At 42.8% G+C, this 17,848-nt stretch overlaps 1 long non-coding RNA gene across 2 annotated transcripts in view; it reads left to right on the forward strand.

The window, feature by feature from the left end:
* Positions 1-17,848, forward strand: part of LOC117314471 (uncharacterized) — a 534,931-nt gene that overhangs the window by 56,024 nt on the left and 461,059 nt on the right. Inside the window, exon 3 of one of the 2 annotated variants that reach the window (XR_004529213.2) lies at positions 8,357-8,447. The exons of the other annotated variant lie outside the window; for it this stretch is intronic. This is a non-coding gene — a long non-coding RNA (uncharacterized lncRNA). The remainder of the gene's footprint in view (positions 1-8,356; positions 8,448-17,848) is intronic. 2 annotated transcript variants of the gene reach the window in all.

The raw sequence follows: 17,848 nt of genomic DNA on the forward strand, positions 1-17,848 counted from the left end.
TGAGCATGCATGTGCTGTCTCTAAAAACATGCAGAAGCAATAAATCAGCCAGTTTAAGAAGACCCAGCCAGCCCAACACAGATCGATTTCACAGGGAAGTCGATGGCCTGCTAATAGAATTACAACTACCTGTCAAAACAGGGAAAACATATCTGTGACAGTGACAAAGGGCAAATCAATTTAAGAAGAGGTTTTTTCTTCTTCCAGAGACATAGATGTGGAATACATGGGTGTCTCTGAGAGTCTGTAATTGTGAATAGAAACCATATACTTGGACTGTTTAAAGATAAACTTATGTCAATGATTCTGGAAGAGCAGACTGACTCTTCTAGGTTTGTCTGGTAACTAGCAGTTCGCTCTGAAATAGGATATATAACAGGAAGCCGCGGCCTGAAAACACATTCTTTTAACTTTGTTATACCAAATAAGTTGGTCTTGTCCATTAGATAAATTATATTCCCACAGACTTTGTATTTTCATGTTTCCTGTTGTGTCTCATTTCAGGCAAGGAGCTGTGCATTGCCAAGGACGTCTCTCTGGCAAATCTTTATCTTCTAAGTCAACTTGATCATTTTCAGAGACCTTGTAAAGCTGTTGGCAATATGACTTTTAGTAACAGCAACTTTTGTGTTCAGGCTTAGTTTCTTGCAAAGGGAATCTTAATCCTAAACACAGCTCCTAGCCTAAACCCTTTGTGTTTTAACGTGAGGCTCTTTCAGACCAAGGACTTGATTTTTAAAAACAATTTAATATGCATTAACTTAGCACAGCAGCATGGATTTTCTGCAAAATAAATAAAGAAAATGTCACATAGTAAGAGATATATACTTGATTTCTGCCCCCATTTCCTGGCCTACAGCTTCTAAACCCCTCAGAGTCTCCAAAGTGACAAGTGTCTTTTTGTATGCTAAGAAGATTACTGGTGGCTAGGGGGCTCCAGGATAACCTCTGATGGAGGCTGGTTGTCAGGGGAACCAAACGTGTGGTTAGAAGTTGGAACTTCTAATCCCACCCCCTGACCTCTCTGGGGAGGGGAGGGGAGGGAGCTGGAGGTTATTTAATTACAAATGGCCAGTGATTTAATCAACCTTGCCCATATAATGAAGCCTTCATGAAAATCTTAAGTGAAGGGTTTCAGAGAGCTTCTGGACTGGTGAACACATGGAGGTACTGGGAGGGTGGTAAACCCTGGGAGAGGGCATGGGAGCTCTGTGCACCCCACCCCCAATACCATGCTCTATGCTTCTCTTTCATTCGGCTGTCCCTGAGTTGTGTCTTTTACAATAAACAGATAATAGTAAGCAAAGTGCTTTCCTGAGTTTTATGAGCTGTTCTAGCAAATTATCAACCTGAGGCGGAGGGTGTGGGTACCTCTGCTTTACAGTGAGTTGATCAGAAGCACAGGTGATAATCTGGCTTTTTGTGATTGCTGTCTGAAGAGAAGGGGAGGGCAGTCCTGTGGGACTGAGCCCTTAATTTATGGGGTCTGTGCTAATTCTGGGTGGTTAATGTCCGAATTGCTTGCTGGGGAAAACCCACACGTTCAGTGTCAGAAGTGGTAAGGTTAGTAGAAGCAAACAGGAGAGTTTTCCCTTTTAGAAACAAACAAAAAGTAATCCACTGTTACAAGAGAATCTAACCGTGTCATTGTAATCAGGAAGCACACTGGGTCTTACACTCACCAAAGCTCAGTGATCAAATGGACCCGCATTGCTGCTCCCTCCCTGGAGAAGAGCTGCTTTGTGGCAGTAGAAGCATGGTTTGATAAACATCGTTCTGGAATCAGACACATTCGCATTTTGATCTGCAACCCCTTACTAGCTGCAGGACTTGGGTAAGGGCTTAGCCTCTGGACGTGCTAGTTTCCCATTCTGTACAACGGGGCCATTAGTAGTGCTTAACCTCCTTTGGTTGTTACGAGGAGTAACTGAGCTACTGGGTAAATCCCATGGCACTGACATAGTGGGGAGGAGACCTGCCATCACTCATTTCTGTAATCTCCCTTGGGCTTATGACTAGGCCAAGGATTGAATGATCTTACTGGCCAGGTTTTGCTCCAGGAAGCTGGGCGATGTCTCCCCATGCTGTGTTTTAAGTTAACAGACACTGTGATTGTCTCCAACCCCCTCTCTCTATATATACCCCTTCCTTGTTGTGTCTTAAGAATCTTAATGCCTTCCATTGTCATTTCCATCTCTACCTTTCGAGACACCAGTCTCATCCCTGCCTGGGGAACTGGTTAAAGGGGCCAGGAAAATGCCCGGTGGTATGTCTGCTGCCTTGTGTTTGGTGGGTGGTGGCTTTGGCACCTGGCATTGAGGGTCAGCGATTCAGCCTCCTGGCCCAGTCTGGCTTTGCTGACTACAGTTCTCATTCACAGGAACTCATTTGCATCCCCACTCTTATGGAAATGAAGACAGGAGCAAGATTTCAATCACTTCTCAGGAATGTTAGAGAGTAACCAATAACTTTTTTTTTTTGGATTCTTTTCTTCCAGACTAATGCTGATGAGAGCTGCATTCCACGAGGGCTTAGTAATAGAACCACAGTTGGCCCAGCTGTTTCAGAATGTTGTCTGTAGAGAGGGGTAGTAACCCAGTTTGATGCTCTGGTATGAGCTTATATCCACATGCCTCTCACTTGGGCTCTAAGTCCATTCACTTTCCACTGCAGTTCCATGAAATTCATCCTGGATCTGTCCCAATTTCAGAGCTATTGTATTAGCATCATTGCTGGACATAAACAAATATTGACTATAGCCTTAATTTCTGTTCTTCCTTAAAGAAATTTATAAAAATGGCACTGTGGTGCATCTATGTGTATAAAGACAAAAATGCAAGTTTCCCTTGGCATTGATAGGATAAATGTACACTTTGTCTCACTTTTTAATTAGGATAAGTGTGTGATGACTCTATACTTAGTACATTTATACATCATTACCCTGGAACTACTTCCTCATCATATTGGAAATTTCCTCTCCAAGGGCCGAGGAGCACGATGGCCTGTGGACTCAGTGTTGCATATTTTAAGTACGGCAGAGCCAGAGGAGGTGTGCTGAGTGACTGAAGATCTCCGTGTTAGCCCCTGTGTTGAAGCTCTTTGTGTAAGTCTACACTCTCTGCCTCAGATTCCTCTTGTTCTTGTGTGTGTGGGGAGAGCCTAAAAATAGTGCTTGAAAGGGTTGCCAAGATCTTAGCTTTGTGTTGGAGAAACCATCCACTAATCTTATTGCCTGAAACCAGAGTCAAAGAAGGTGCTCTGAAATGAAGGTTCAGAAGAACAAACATTTCCAGACTGATTTCCAGCAAGGCGTCCAGCCTTCTACTTGGTTACTGAGGAAATAAGGCAGATGAGAAGGTGCCTGGGGCTCAGGGCCGGGGCGGGCGCTATCTCCCAGCTCTGGGTCCCTGCAGTTTGTGCCATGTTTGATGTGTAACTAACCCAACTCGGCCTCAGGTTTGCAGTACAGCAAGTGGAGGAAAGCTTTGCTGTGTTGCCCGTGACATAAAGTATTTTTAAGTTTAATAAACTCATTGTAGGATTATTCTTTTTTAGAACCACGGGCAAGGAGCCTGTAAGGCTCACTGTTCTGCAGCTGGCGCTGTGATTTCCTTCTCCTCGACAGGCTCTCTCCACTCTTCCTCCAACCTGGAGACCTGCTGTGGCTCTCTCCTCTATTACAGAGTTAAGACTGTCTGGGGAATACTAGTTAATTGCTGAGCAGCTAATCAGAATCGTAAAGGTCAGTGATAACAGGCAAAGCTTACTCATGTTCACAAACAGCAGGATGTGACAAAAGCAATTTACCTTGAGAAATCTACTGAGCTTATGCTGTCTCGCTCGGGCCCTGTCTGTCCATCTTCATCTGCCCCTTTCAGTTTCTGCTTCTGCCCCCTCTTTGGGTCCTGCTTCTAGGTATTCCATGTTGCTGTTTGGTCCCCTTTGAAGGGGTTCTGCATCCAGTTCTGGTTTGTGAGGTTTGTGCCACACCACCACCACTGTCCGACACCGGCCACGTGTCCTACCATTCAACTCCATCCTGACACCATCCACCCGGAGAGAGCGTCAGATTCCACAGGTTACAGGCTCAGTCCCGCAAGACTGCCCTCCGCTTCAGGTGCCAAGCAAAAGCCCAGGTTGTCACTCGTGCTTCTGACCCACATATAGATCAGAGGTTCCAGGCACCCCCTCCTCAGGTTCAATTAATGTGCTAGAGTGGCTCCCAGCAATCAGAAACATTTTACCTACTAGATTACCAGATTACCAGTTCTGGGCCTCCCTTGAGCTCCACTGTTTCCTTGTGAGGTCACATGGAACAGAATGCCTTCACCACTACTGCCTGTCCCACCGGTGGCCACGCTGACCACTGTGCAGGGGTCAGGCTCCTTGTGCCCTGGAGGCCATGAGCCCTCCTGTTCCTAGGTGATGCACACTTCCCGTGGCTGCTGCCATGCCTCATACTCCTCAGAAGCGGGGAGGGGGTCCCAGCCCCACCTTTCACTCCAGGACCGAAGCAACTTTCTTAGTGGCTTGCATCCAACAGTCCCAGAAGGAAACAGAGGACACAATTGAAAGGGGTTTTGGGGAGAGTTTGAAGGAGGGATTCTTTTCAAAGGTGTCATTAGTTATTAATAGTTCACAAAATATTTTTGCTGCCTTATTAGTAGTACATAATGACAGTCACATGATCTTCTATATGTTGGGTATACAAATGAGATCATTACAGACTATTCAAGGCTTCCTTTTGAGACTTAGAATCAAATCCCAAACCCTTTACATGTCCTGTGACAGCGGTCCCCAGGCTTTTTGGCACCAGGGGCCGGTTTCGTGGAAGACAATTTTTCCACGGACTGGGGGAGGGGATGGTTTTGGGATGATTCCAGTGCATTGCATTTATTGTGTACTTTATTAATAATAATAATGTAATGATTATTACATTATAATATATAATGAAATAATTATGCAGTTCATTGTAATGCAGAATCAGTGGGAACCCTGAGCTTGTTTTCCTGCATGCAACTAGGTGGTCCCATCTGGGGATGATGGGAGACAGTGACACCCGAAGTGTGTTGCTATGTCCAGTCTACTACGTAATCTCGTTTTGGGTGCTGTCACTGCAGAAACCCTGCTTCGCAAAGATAGGATGCTGGAAATGGAAGCAGGCTTTTCAGGCCTTTTGTGGCAATCTCAGGATATCCTGCCTTGACTTTAATCCAGAACGTATGGAGATTTGAAATTGTCTCAGACATACTTTTAAGGACACTGTCACTTGCGATATCAAGCAGTTGATTCTCTTCTAGCAGGGACAAAGTCGATTCACCTGCTTATTCACAACTGGGTCGCGGATCCATTCCTTCCCAGTTCGGGGGTCTTCTGTGGTTGGGAAGTAATGTTCAAACTCTCTTGAAAGCTGAGATAGGTGATCATGCACCAGCCGAGAGAAAGAAGGCCCTGGCTCCGTCTCTTTCAAAATCTCTGCTAAGTCTGAAACATGTCAAAAATCCCAATGTTCACTCGTCGCCCCCATAATTCCAGTTTGGCTTTGAATGCAGTCACTCTGTCTGCCGACTTGGACACAGTTGTTATTCTCCCCTGAAGTGACATACTGAGTTCGTTGAGCAGGTTGAATATGTCACACAAGTAAGCAAGTTTTGCGACCCATTCTGTGTTACTGAAATGTGCTGCCAGTGGTGACAGTTTTTCTAAAAGAAATCTCTGGAGCGGCTCTCATAACTCAGAAACTCTGGTCAGTGATTCCCCTTTAGAAAGCCTACTCACTCCTGTGTATAAGAGAAGACATGTGTGCTCTGCCTCCATCTCCTCACAGAGCTGCACGAACAGACGTGAGTTAAGGGCATGTACTTTAATGTGGTTGATAATTTTAATCACATCCTGCAAAACGTTATTAAGTTCAGGTGACATTTTTCTGCTAGCCAGCATTTCTCTATGTATGACACAGAGCGTAGGCTCCATTCAGAAGTGACCCCTCTGACCCGAGTAGTGAAACCAGGAAGCCGTCCAGTCATGGCAGCCACTCTGTCTGTGCATATACTGACACAAAATAACCAATTCAGTTTTCCTGATATGTAATCATTCAAAGACTTGAATAGTGCTGCAGCTGTGGTGTTGGTTGGCAACAAAAGTGCACGTAACATATCCTCATGCACATCCTCCTGAAAAATATAGCGTACAAAAACAAGCATTGTTGCCTAGTTGTCAACACCGGCAGACTTGTCAACCTGGATTGCATACCACGGTGACTCATTAATCCTGTCTAACAATTGTGCCTCAGTATCCTCTGCTATTTCATCATTTCATCTAGTTATGATGGTAGCCGAAAGAGGAACACTTGCCACTTTTTGAACTGCAGGCTCTCCTAAAAGTTCATGACAAATGTCCTTAGCAGAAGGCAGGATCAACTCTTCACCAACAGTAAGGGGCTTTTTAGCTTTAGCAATGCAGTTAGCCACTAAGAACGATGCTCTCAGTGCAGACATATTTGATGAAGTGGTGGCCTTCAGTAATTGCTTCTGTTCTTCATGTTCACGTTTTTTTCTTTTGAAAAATTCCAGAAGCTTGTCTTTCATTGCAAGGTGCTTGGTCTCCATGTGGCAAAGCAATTTTCAAGGTTTTATGGTTTTGTCGGATAGCCAGTCACCACATATTATACAAAGCGGGACTGGAGAACGTGAATCACCTGTTGCAATGAACCCGTAATTTAAGTAGGACTCATGATATTTTCTTTTAAATGCAGCTTTCTTTGGGTTGGCAGTCTTAGAGTCTTCTGCTGTCTCATCATTTGGTCTTTCCCCCTTTTCAAAGAAGCTCTCCAGCGACGTTTGTTTTTTACTTATTTTGGCTAGGGTTAGCTTGTGGGCTTACCAAAACTGTGACTGAGACAAGTGCGTAGTGTGGGAAAGAGGTGCGGACAGAAGTGGTAAATAAAATAATGGGTGGGCCACGTGCAGACTAAAATAAGTGTTGGATTCCGACTTAAAGCCTGCCACCAGATGCAGCTTGTCACTTGCCACTCACTGATAGCGTTTTGATATGAGTCTGCAAGCAACTGATTTATTATGGTCTCTGCACAGTCAGACCTCTCTGCTAATGATAATCTGTGTGTTTGCAGCGCTAGCATCACCACCTCTGCTTCACCTCAGGTCATCAGGCATTAGATTCTCATAAGGAGCAGACAGCCTAGATCCCTCACGTGCGCAGTTCACAGTAGGGTCCAAGTTCCTATGAGACTCTAATACCGCTGCTGACCTGACAGGAGGTAGAGCTCTGGCGGTAATGCAAGCAGTGGGGAGAGGCTGTAAATACAGATGGAGCTTCACTCGCCTGCCCGCTGCTTACCTCCTGCTGTGCGGCCGGGTTCCTTACAGGCCATGGGCTGGTACCAGTCCGTGGCCCGGGGGTTGGGGACCCCTGGCCTATAGGCCTCCAACCCCTCCCTACTTACCCAGCCCGATATTTAGACTCTCCCCAACCCCTAAACTCTTCATTTTGTTTTGCAAGTGGGCCAAACAGTTTTCCTCCTCAGGGTCTTTACTCATGTTCATCTCTGCCTGTAACACACTTCCTCTCTCTTCCCTTCCCTCTAATGGTTAAGTCATGGCTCAGCTTGCAGTGTCATTTCCACAGAGCACTGCTATGCACTCATAACAGCGTCTATGTTTTCTTCAAAGAACCATGGCAAACAAAATAAGGCAACAGAGGAGCATTTCACAGACCTTTCATAACAGTGATCAGTTTAACTCCGGCATGTGAGGTTGGGTGGGAGGGTTTATTTATAGAATCTGTGATTGCTTAATACCCATCTCCCCACCACATGACTACAGGGATCACATGTACTGATGCTTCCCCAAGCCTAGCACATAAGAGACTAACTACCCACTATATGCCAGGGGCCTTACTTATGTTGTGTGGGTCCCTTCAATCCTCATCACAATTCTATAGGCAGAAGTTAGCAATCTATAGTCCACGAGCCAAATCCAGCATATCAGCAGTTTTCGTCAGTGAGGCGTTATTAGAACATAGCAATGCCAATTTGTTTCTGTATTGTGTATGGCAGCTTTTGGGCTGGGACGGCAAAATGGAGTAGTTACAGGAGAGACTTGTCTGCAAAGCCAAAAAGAATTACTCTCTGGCCTTTTAAAGAAAAGGTCTGCTGACTCTTGCTATATATAAGGTAACACAGAATCTCCGTTTCACAGGTGGGAAAACTGAAGATCAACTATCTCGTAGCTAGACTTCAAGTGGCAGAACTGAGATTCAAAGTCACCACACTCCCTTTTATCATCTTTCCCCAGAAACCAGATCTCCTTGCTGACATATGTTTAACAAATTTCCACAGGGGAGGTGACATTTGGTCTAGGTCTTAAAGGAAAAGTTGGAATTCTGCAGTGGCCGGGAGAGGACAAAACATTCCACGCTGAGACACAGAGGTATGAGGGAGCTTGGTGTCAGACTGACCAAAACATGGTGCTGGTAGTTGTGGGGATGGTGGGCAGAAATTGACAGGGAAAGAGGCTACTAGAATGAGAGAAAACCGTGCCAGACCAGGGAGCCTGAACTTTAGCTTCCGAATTGTGCTTTCTGCTTGTACATCTTCTCTCTCAGTAAAATAACTTGAGCATTTGTTCTAACTATATTTTCCATAAATTATCTGCATGTAACACTGTATTAGTACTATACTGTATACATTATAGTATGTACAAATATAGAAATTTAAAAAGATAGACTGAAGGTAAAATTAATATTTAAATACATTTTATTTTATTTATTGATGTCTTACAATACCTTTTGGCTGCCTTATAATGATGATGATGCTCAATGAGAGTGATGTTAATGAATATGCTTAATTATATTTGAAAATCTTGGCTTAACACTGATACAGCTGTTTGAAGCTATTATTTCAAGATTAGTTTTCTTTAATTTGGGGTTTTAATGGTATCACAGCCAAAAATGATAGCTCACAAAGATACATGGATTCAAGTGAAAGATATACATTGTTGGTTTCACTTACAAATTATGATAATTATTTTTCAAAACTATCCACCAATTATGCAAAAGTTTTAATTTGTGTGCTATGTTTGCACCTTCCCTGCTGTCAATTGCTTGTCAATATGCAAGTGAATTTGAAAGTGCTTTGTTTTCATATTTTGTACAATGTGTTTATAATGTGTTCAAGCCAGTAAAACTGTTCACCTGGAAATTTTTAAACAGGTTAGGAAATTGGAAGTTTAAGTCTCCAGATTTGGCAGTTTTTAAAGATGATACGTATCATTTCCAGCAGCAAAAATCATATAACAAAGAAAATATTTCTAAACATTTTACTTTGAAATGCTCTCTCACAGGTTTCTCCAGGAAAGAAGTTATTCCCTATTGCCTTACACTGTCTCATTTATGTAGAAGGAAAAGATTTTGTGCTTATTTTTTGGAAAAAACTGTATCTCAGTGACAGATCTGATTTATCTCATTGTTGCATTCACCTCCTCTTGTGGTTGACTGAGAATTCAAACTGGAAATGGAAGAAATGTTTGTCTGGCTATTTTCTTGTTATTCATTGGCTTCATTAGCATTTTCTTTAATCCACAGCTTCTTTGAAAGATCTCTTTAAGCCTTTTATCCCTTTTGTAATGGTTGGTCTAGTTGAAGGTATTTCATATACCCTATAAGTCCACTTAGCCTGAGATATGGACACTGAACTGTGTTGTATTGTGCTCAAGTAACCGAATGACTGAGGGCTCCACTGTCAAATCCTTGAGATCAATGCGTATCTTTTTTTTTTTTTTTTTTTTGCGGTACGCGGGCCTCTCACTGTTGTGGCCTCTCCCGTTGCGGAGCACAGACTCCGGACGCGCAGGTTCAGCGGCCATGGCTCACAGGCCCAGCCGCTCCGCGGCATGTGGGATCTTCCCGGACCAGGGCACGAACCCGTGTCCCCTGCATTGGCAGGCAGACTCTCAACCACTGCGCCACCAGGGAAGCCCAATGCGTATCTTAAATATTAGAAATCCTTAGCTACTTTCTTATATTTTAGATATCTAAAAATAGAAGTTCTAACATTTTACTTCTGCACCCCAGTGGCTCATCTTGTTTATCCCCTGGGTGCACACACCTTATTTTGGAGACTGCTGCTCTAAGTACTGGAAAGCAAACCGCAAGTTATTAAATGGGAGGGGGTGACATGATCAGGTTCAGTTTGTCTTTGGGATTATATTTTGTGGCTTTGTGTCTAGACACTTTAAATATTCCCCTAAGGTTTTTATTGTGTACATATTCAAATAAATAAGTTAACTGGTTTTAAATAATATTATCCAAACATCTTCAGAATAGCAACCACTCTGAGCCTTGTGAAGGCTTGTCTAGCCTCATCAGTATCTCAGTGCCCCCAGAAGTTCCCTGATAAGTCTAGGAGCTTTGCCCTTTACGTTGGAGAATAATGTGCTTTGGGTACAAGGAGACCACTAAGGTGACTTAAGCGCCTCTGTGTGGAAAGAAGAATAGTTGTGTTCTGCAAGAGTCATGGCAAATGCTTTTTGTGACCCTATTAAAACTGAAGATTTAAGAGGAAGAATTATTAGCTCTGACTCCATATTAAAAAAAGAGGAAGAAGAATTAAAAAAAATGAGAAATGACTCTAGGTTAAGAGTTGCTTGAGGAGTTATGCCCTTTTTAAGCTTTAATGAAAAATTCTTGTGTTTTTTCTTTAATATAAGCATATGAAGATAAAGAACCAACCACTGACCTTGAAACAAGGAGAGAAAAAAATGGAGTTGGTCCCTGAGAAATAGAAGTTGTCAAAACAATACCTACCTAGGCAAAATTTAATAGCCATTTTGGTTAAAAGTGCTGTGCTAGTTTATTTTGCAGGCCATGTACACAGTACATAAGGGACTTCATCCCTTGTTACGCCTGCAGGTTTACTTTTGAGAGAAGAATTTTCGTTATCTCTTTAGGAAATAATTATGTAAAAAGTCCATTGCTTCATTTTATAATTTTTCCAATTACAGTAATTGTGTGAGTTTAGAAGACAAAATAAATTAAAAAATTTAAAGACTACTCTGTGCAACTGCAAATGGCTTACAGCATGGCATCCACATAGAACTATGCTTTCCAAATTCTTGAGTGGCTGGAAAATACATTTTATGTCTTGGGAAAAAGAAGATATAGATATACAAAATGTTAAACTGGAATCTTACCCAAGGTACCGAGATATGATCGATATCAGACACCAGAATGTTGTGAGACAGAGCATCTGTTTGGAATTTCAAAGTAGGTGCTTAAAACCTGGTTTTATGACTCTTCAATCTTTTACTCACTTTGCATATAGAAAAGAGTTGAGAAGGTTCATATTTGTGGACAGGGAATTTTTGTAAAGGATTTCTTTGGAGGAAGGTGCTGGTTGAGTTGTGAGCTTTGCCCCCTCTTCCGTCAAGGGCAAGGGTTAGAAGTTACCTGCCTCCTGCTTCTGGTCTTCAACAAGACTACCTGGAGATCCTGAAATGTGCGCCTGTAGTTAGCCAGGCACCATGGACAGGGATTTGCCTTCTGCGTGGGGAATCTAGAACATGAGGGATGAGCTGCCTAGCTGCCTTGGTGCTACAGGAATGAATTGTTTCTGATATACTAGGATTAGCCTATATCCCCTGAATTTGTTCAGGTAAAGGATTTGTGGGTATTTCCCATGAAAGGTGTGAATCCTGCATGAGAGAGAGTTGATGATTGGAGGGGTGGTGGCACCCCAGCAGACAGAGTGAACTTTAGGTCACTGGTGGAGTCCCAGCAGCTGAAGGAGAAATCAGGTGACCAACCAGACTGGAGATGCATCGTTTGAGTCAAAGAAGTGACCACAGAGGATGGCGATGCTTGAGAATCCCCAAGGAGCTCTCAAATGTGCCTCAAAAATAAGAGCTTTAGATAAGCCCAGAGAGCACGATGCTGTCTTGCAGTGTTACTAATCAAATGAAGCCTTTCTTCCTCCTTTCCCTCTTTTACCTCCCCCAGTATACCCATGGCAGGACAAGAAGAAGAGGATGAGGTTTTGGAAGTATATGACAGGGACAGGAATGGAAAGCTAAGACAAGATGATCTGATTACCAAATTGAGCCTGTGTTTGTGACCCACGGTGCCTGGAGGCATTTTGTACTCTGACAGTGAACTGAAAAGTATGGTATTGCCCAGGGTTGCAGTGGGGGGAGTGGAAGGACTTTCCTCCACTGAGTAAATTTTAATAGTATAGTGGGAGGCAAAAGTAAAGGCACTTGCTGATTACATCTCATGAGTCCTGCCTCGTCAACATCCTAGTCACAGAGCCATCCCTTAACTCAGGGCCCCGAGAACAGAGGCAACAGGACATAGGGAGAGCACTGTTCTGGGGACCTGGAGGAAAGGCTGTCATGCAATGTTTCAGCCCCTTTCCCTTTCCTACTGGCTGCAGTGACTGGGGGCAGAGGGGGACTCTGCTGTGGAGTAAGCAGTGAGTGCTGTTTCCTTTGGTCTGCAAGGAGGGCTGTTTGGCAGCATCAGCTGGTCTCCTCATTAATGATCTATTAAAGGGTTGATGGGCATTGTGCATCTGAGGCTTGGAAAGCAATGCAATATATATATACCCTCCCAGTTTTTATATATGTCTAATGCAAAGGTGATGATACTCTCAAGTATTATTGAGTATGTGATTTTTTTGCGTAAGGAGGTGAGGAAACACGGTAAAAAGCACTGGAGTATTCAGGCGTGGGTTGTTTGTGATCAGGTAAAATCACAGTATCTTACCAGTTCAGGGTGGGAAAACTAGTGAGACCCCATTACTGCACAGGGATTAAGAGTGCAGGTTTTGGAGTCAGGCTGTTGGAGTTTGAATCCTAGAACCTCAGATAAGTCCAAACCTCTGTTTTCTCATGTGTGAAAGGAGTAAACTACTGGTCTCATGGCATTATTATAGAAATTAAGGATTATCCCCATAGAGTACTGCCTTAGTTCCTGGTACCTGATAAGTGCGCAATAATTGTCAGCTAAGATCATCTTTGTTTTGCTAATCGATAGAGTTGATTCTCACCGTTGAAGGTAGTATGTTCTATAAAGTCACCACAAACACTGAATTAGCACATTGCTCCTAGGGGAAATAAAGGGTTAGGTTCCTGTGAGCCTCTGGTCACAGTATTTTCATAACTTTGTATTATATGTGCTTCTGTTTAAAGACACCTTATTTAATATATATTGTTGATTTGTTAACATTGAACTCACGGATAACAGCACTGAAGCTCATGCCTGAATGAAGATTATCTAACACACCTATTTTCTCTAGAGGGCACATTCCCGTGCTTAGGAACTCCAGACGGCACTTCAGCACTACACGTAGGGGTCATTCCAAATAGCAAAATCACCAACAAAAAGTACAAAACTATGAAAAACATGACAACAAGGGGATGATACTCATTTATAGCATGAAAACTGAAATAAAAAGGCAGCTTGTTTGGCCGCAGCTGGGAACATGGAAATGGTGTAAAGCACCAGCAGTTCCGATCCATGAGAACACCCCAGGGGATTCTTCATGACCACCCTGGGAGTCATGTGCTCCAGATCACAAGGCTACAAGGCAGCTCTGGGTCCTGAGTTACCACATGGTACAGAGCTGTGCAGAAGAGCCGTTCAGTGCATCACCAGACTTGGAGTGACTGTGAAATTCAGTTTTATTATTTTAAACACCGTGATTTTTGGCAGCATACAGTGTTAATTACTGTGATGAATATAATCTGTAATAGCTTCTTGTGTGGCCGTATTGTGCTGTTGACTCACATAGAATGTGCTATGAGTTAAAATCCATTGTTCTTTTTAACACAGGCAGCTTCTTAGATACATACCCCTATCATGAACTTGCTAAGTTTGGGGGAACTTAAGTCCAATATATTACGTTTTTCCCAATTAGATTTACTTTTAAGACCTAGCTAATCCTTTTCCAGCTTCTCAAGAGCTTCTTAGATCTTGACTCTGTCAAGCGACCATCCTTTTGAATTTTGTGTCTTCCACAAATGTCCAAGCCTTTAACCTGCTCACTGATAAACATTTCTTATCCAATACCCTGGGCTTTGGTATTATACAAAGAGAATACAAATCTTGTTTCTAACCCAATTACATATTATTTTCCCATGTGAATTACTGGTCAATTCCAGTGCTGTTCCTTTTCCTTTTTTCCCTTTTTTAAGATTTCTGTCCTTCAATATAATTACTGATTTTTTTAATCTGGATCTTTTTACCTCCCTTTAAAATTTTTAGCCTTAATCTTTCAGTTTCTGGAAAACATGTTCTTCCCTTTTCTTGAGAAAGTACCTGTCAGTAGCCAAGGTTATGTCATCCTGGAATTTGATGCCAGGGCCCAGGTACAAAACCCCTACTCTTTGCCACCATCAGCAAAGTATTCTATTATTTCCCCTCCCATTTCCACAATCCTGGTTTTTGGAAGAACAAGTGATCATTACTTATAAAAAAGCTTAAAAACAGTATTGCGTCCTCAAGTATTGTGCACCAGTATTGTGTTTGCCTGGTGCAGTGGAAACACACTGCCCTCACAATTAGAAGACTCTGGTTTGAATCCTGGTGTTTCCAGTTACAAGCTTAATGACCTTGGAAAAAGGCCTTAGTGTTTATGATACTCAGTTTTTACAAAAAAATCTGTAAATAGGGGCAATAGTTATCATTCTTGTGTGAGGATTGTATGAGTGAATGGTGCCAAACATTTAGTTCTAGATGAGTGTAGCTAGTTGCTGTCTGCTCCAGGGATGCTGCCTGAGTCTTCTCTGTCCCGGTCCTTCATCCCTTCACAGATCAGTAGGAGTGTATGGTGGTCAGTATGTCTGATATATCTTGGCACGTCCTTAGATATATGCTGTATATCTGTCCGAGAGAGGAAAATTCCACACTGACTATATTTGATCTATGCCTAGTGATTTTCACTCCTCAGTGGTAGACGAGGGCACCAGCTCTGGGACTGCAGGCACCTGAATTATTATTGATGGGCTCAGCTTCAGACGTCCCTGCTGTCCCTCTAGATGCTCTATGAAAAAAAAAGTCTTTTATGGTCACAGAGGTCTAGAAATAAAGAATTCATTTTGCAGATTTAGAATACATCATTACATATTAAAAGCTCCGAGGAACGCTGCAAGAAAGAAGGCTACTTAACTTCACTGAATCCAGTGGTTCTCACAGTTATCTGACCTTGGAACCCATTCTTTCATGAGATTCATATTAATGTCACACTAGCTTTGAACAGAAGCCCCTTCTGAAAATGTTGGACAGTAAGATGACAGTTTACTTATTTATTTATTTCTGATCTTTCCTCCAACCTGGCCCTGGCCCAGCAAGGTTTTGGAGAAAACTCGGAAACCGCTAGTCTGTGTATAGATTGTTAGATACTTACACACACACGGAGAGAAGTAGTTCCTTATTTTAATTTCCTCTGCCCTGCCAACTCTCCAGGATGTTCCTGGAAATCTTCCCAAACTGGCCTGTTTCCTCCCTTGGGGCCATCCTGTATGTAGGTAGTGTGGCATCAAACAGCTGTGGGGGGCTGGGTGACTTTTGTCTGTGACACTGAGAACAGGTTCTAAAAGCTGGCGGTGGAAGGGACACAGGAGGACACCGGGGATACCCCCCCACCCTCCACGGCCATCGCCACGTCCTACGCTTCTTCACAGACACATAACCTAGTGCTGGATTTAACACAGCCAATCAGCTCAAGGAAATGTGAGGTGTAGGCAAACTCTCGCCTATTTCTGCAGTCCTCATATTTTCTATTATAGTCCACTCCTAAGGACTCCACTGTGACCCCGATCAACTTCACCAAGTGACATCACTGAGATCTTGAACTTTAGGTTCTCATTTTCTGCCAGCAGCTGGTGTTCATCTGCTGCTTGTTTCCTTCTCTCAATGCACTAACGTGAATTCAGCCGTGAGGGTCACAGCTATTGCTTCCTGAGTACTTACTATGCGCCAGGTGTCGTTTGAAGCCCTTCACATGCATCAGAGTACTTAATCCTTACAACATCAGTGTGATCTAGGAATATCTACTGCACAATTGCAGAGAAGTTAAATAATTTTCATGAAGACATATAGCTAGTCAGAGGTAAAGCTGGGGTCTAAAACTAGGTCTGTCTTTCCCCCAAGCCCATGCTAATATCAATGACTGTAGATTGCCTTATTTAGGATATATTGGGCACCTCCACACCAGATACCCTGGAAAGCTACCGCAATCCGGTACTCTCCAGCATCTTTTATTTCCTCACTTCCAATATTTAAGGCTGCATTGAGCTAATTGTGCCCCAGACAGTTTCTTCAGGGGCTTTCTCTTCTCCTGTGGCTAATTTCCAGGCACTGCTAGAGGAGACACTGAGTCACAGACATCTAGAGCATAGCATATATATAGGGTCCAACTTTAATCTGGCCCCACTATGCTTGTCAGCCCTTTTCATCTCTCATTGACCCAAAACATTCTTCATGGGAGTTAGTCTTTTCTCTCTTAAGCTCCCAAACCTTCCATTGACATCATATTGATTTTACGCAGAAGACTGAAAGAAATGATATGGTGAAGAAAAGGCAAGGTGTTCAATATTAAAGCCAACCCTAATATCTTTATGTCCTTTGCCTTCACTCTAGCAAATCGCTCACCCTCCTTCTCCTCTCATCCCACCTTTGAAACTCAAAGATGGCAGGTTCTTGGCTCTGGTTACAGCCTCCCTTGTATTCTTGGACATCATTTCTTACTGTTTCCCTCTGTCTCTCCTGCCCAAATCATTCTTTTCTCTGCTACTTTAACCCTTAATCATTTGACGTCTGTTTTGTATTTGTATTACCCCTGTGCACTGAGTCTCATTTCTCAAAGATGACTACTGATTTCTTTCTTTCCAGATCTAAAAAACTTTCCTCTGTTTTTATCTACTTTGACTCCTTAGACATTTGATAATGCTGACTGCCCATTAGAAAAAAAATTCTCTTCTCATTGACTTCTACAGTGAAGTGCTTTCCTGTTTTCTTCCCCTGCTCTTTTTCTGTGTTCTTCGCTAGCTCTTATGTCACTCTCAATCCCATTCCTATTCCTGTTTCCCAAAGCCAAAGCCATGTTCTTTACTCTGTTTCCCACATGTACCTCTCTAGACTTCAGATATTGCTCTATGTTGAATAACTTCCAAATATGCGTTAGTAACCTTACTTCCTCCCTTGCTCCAGTTACGCATTTCCAACTGTCTCTGGCATAAGTGCACTTGAAAGGAGAATTGAAGGCTTTCACTTACTTCTGAAACGGGTTCCTTTTTATAACCACTTTATTTCTGTTAGTGGCCTCACCAATATTACGATCTTCACATAATTTTGAAGTTATGTTTTACATGTTTTCTCTCCTTCATGCACTCTACACTAGCTTTGTCCTTCATTTTCAAAATGTTTTTCATATTTTCTGCATGTCCACTTTCCTCACACGGTACCCTGGTTGAAACTGAAGCCTGTGAATTTTGCGTATGGGACCCTCACTCAAACAGTTCTAGATCCTGAGCACCCCTAGTGATGTCTGTTTCCTGTTCCCTCAAATTTATAGTGCCAACAGTCTATCTGCCTTCCTCTAATCAAAATTCTCTTTCTCGAAAAACAAAAATGCCTGTCTTGAGGTAGGAATATCTGACGGCAGTTTATCACGTTACCCAGTGTAATTTCTATTACTATTACTGCAACTCAAGTTTTTAAAAAGTGGAATCAAGCTTTGCATTGAAGTAATGAAGGCTCTGAATCTTAGATATCATTCACCATGAATAAGGACCACTAAAAATAAGCAGCTTATATGGTTACCTACTTTGCTTGA

Source organism: Tursiops truncatus, chromosome 12, assembly GCF_011762595.2.
Source record: "Tursiops truncatus isolate mTurTru1 chromosome 12, mTurTru1.mat.Y, whole genome shotgun sequence".
In the NCBI taxonomy this organism is placed as follows: Eukaryota; Metazoa; Chordata; class Mammalia; order Artiodactyla; family Delphinidae; genus Tursiops; species Tursiops truncatus.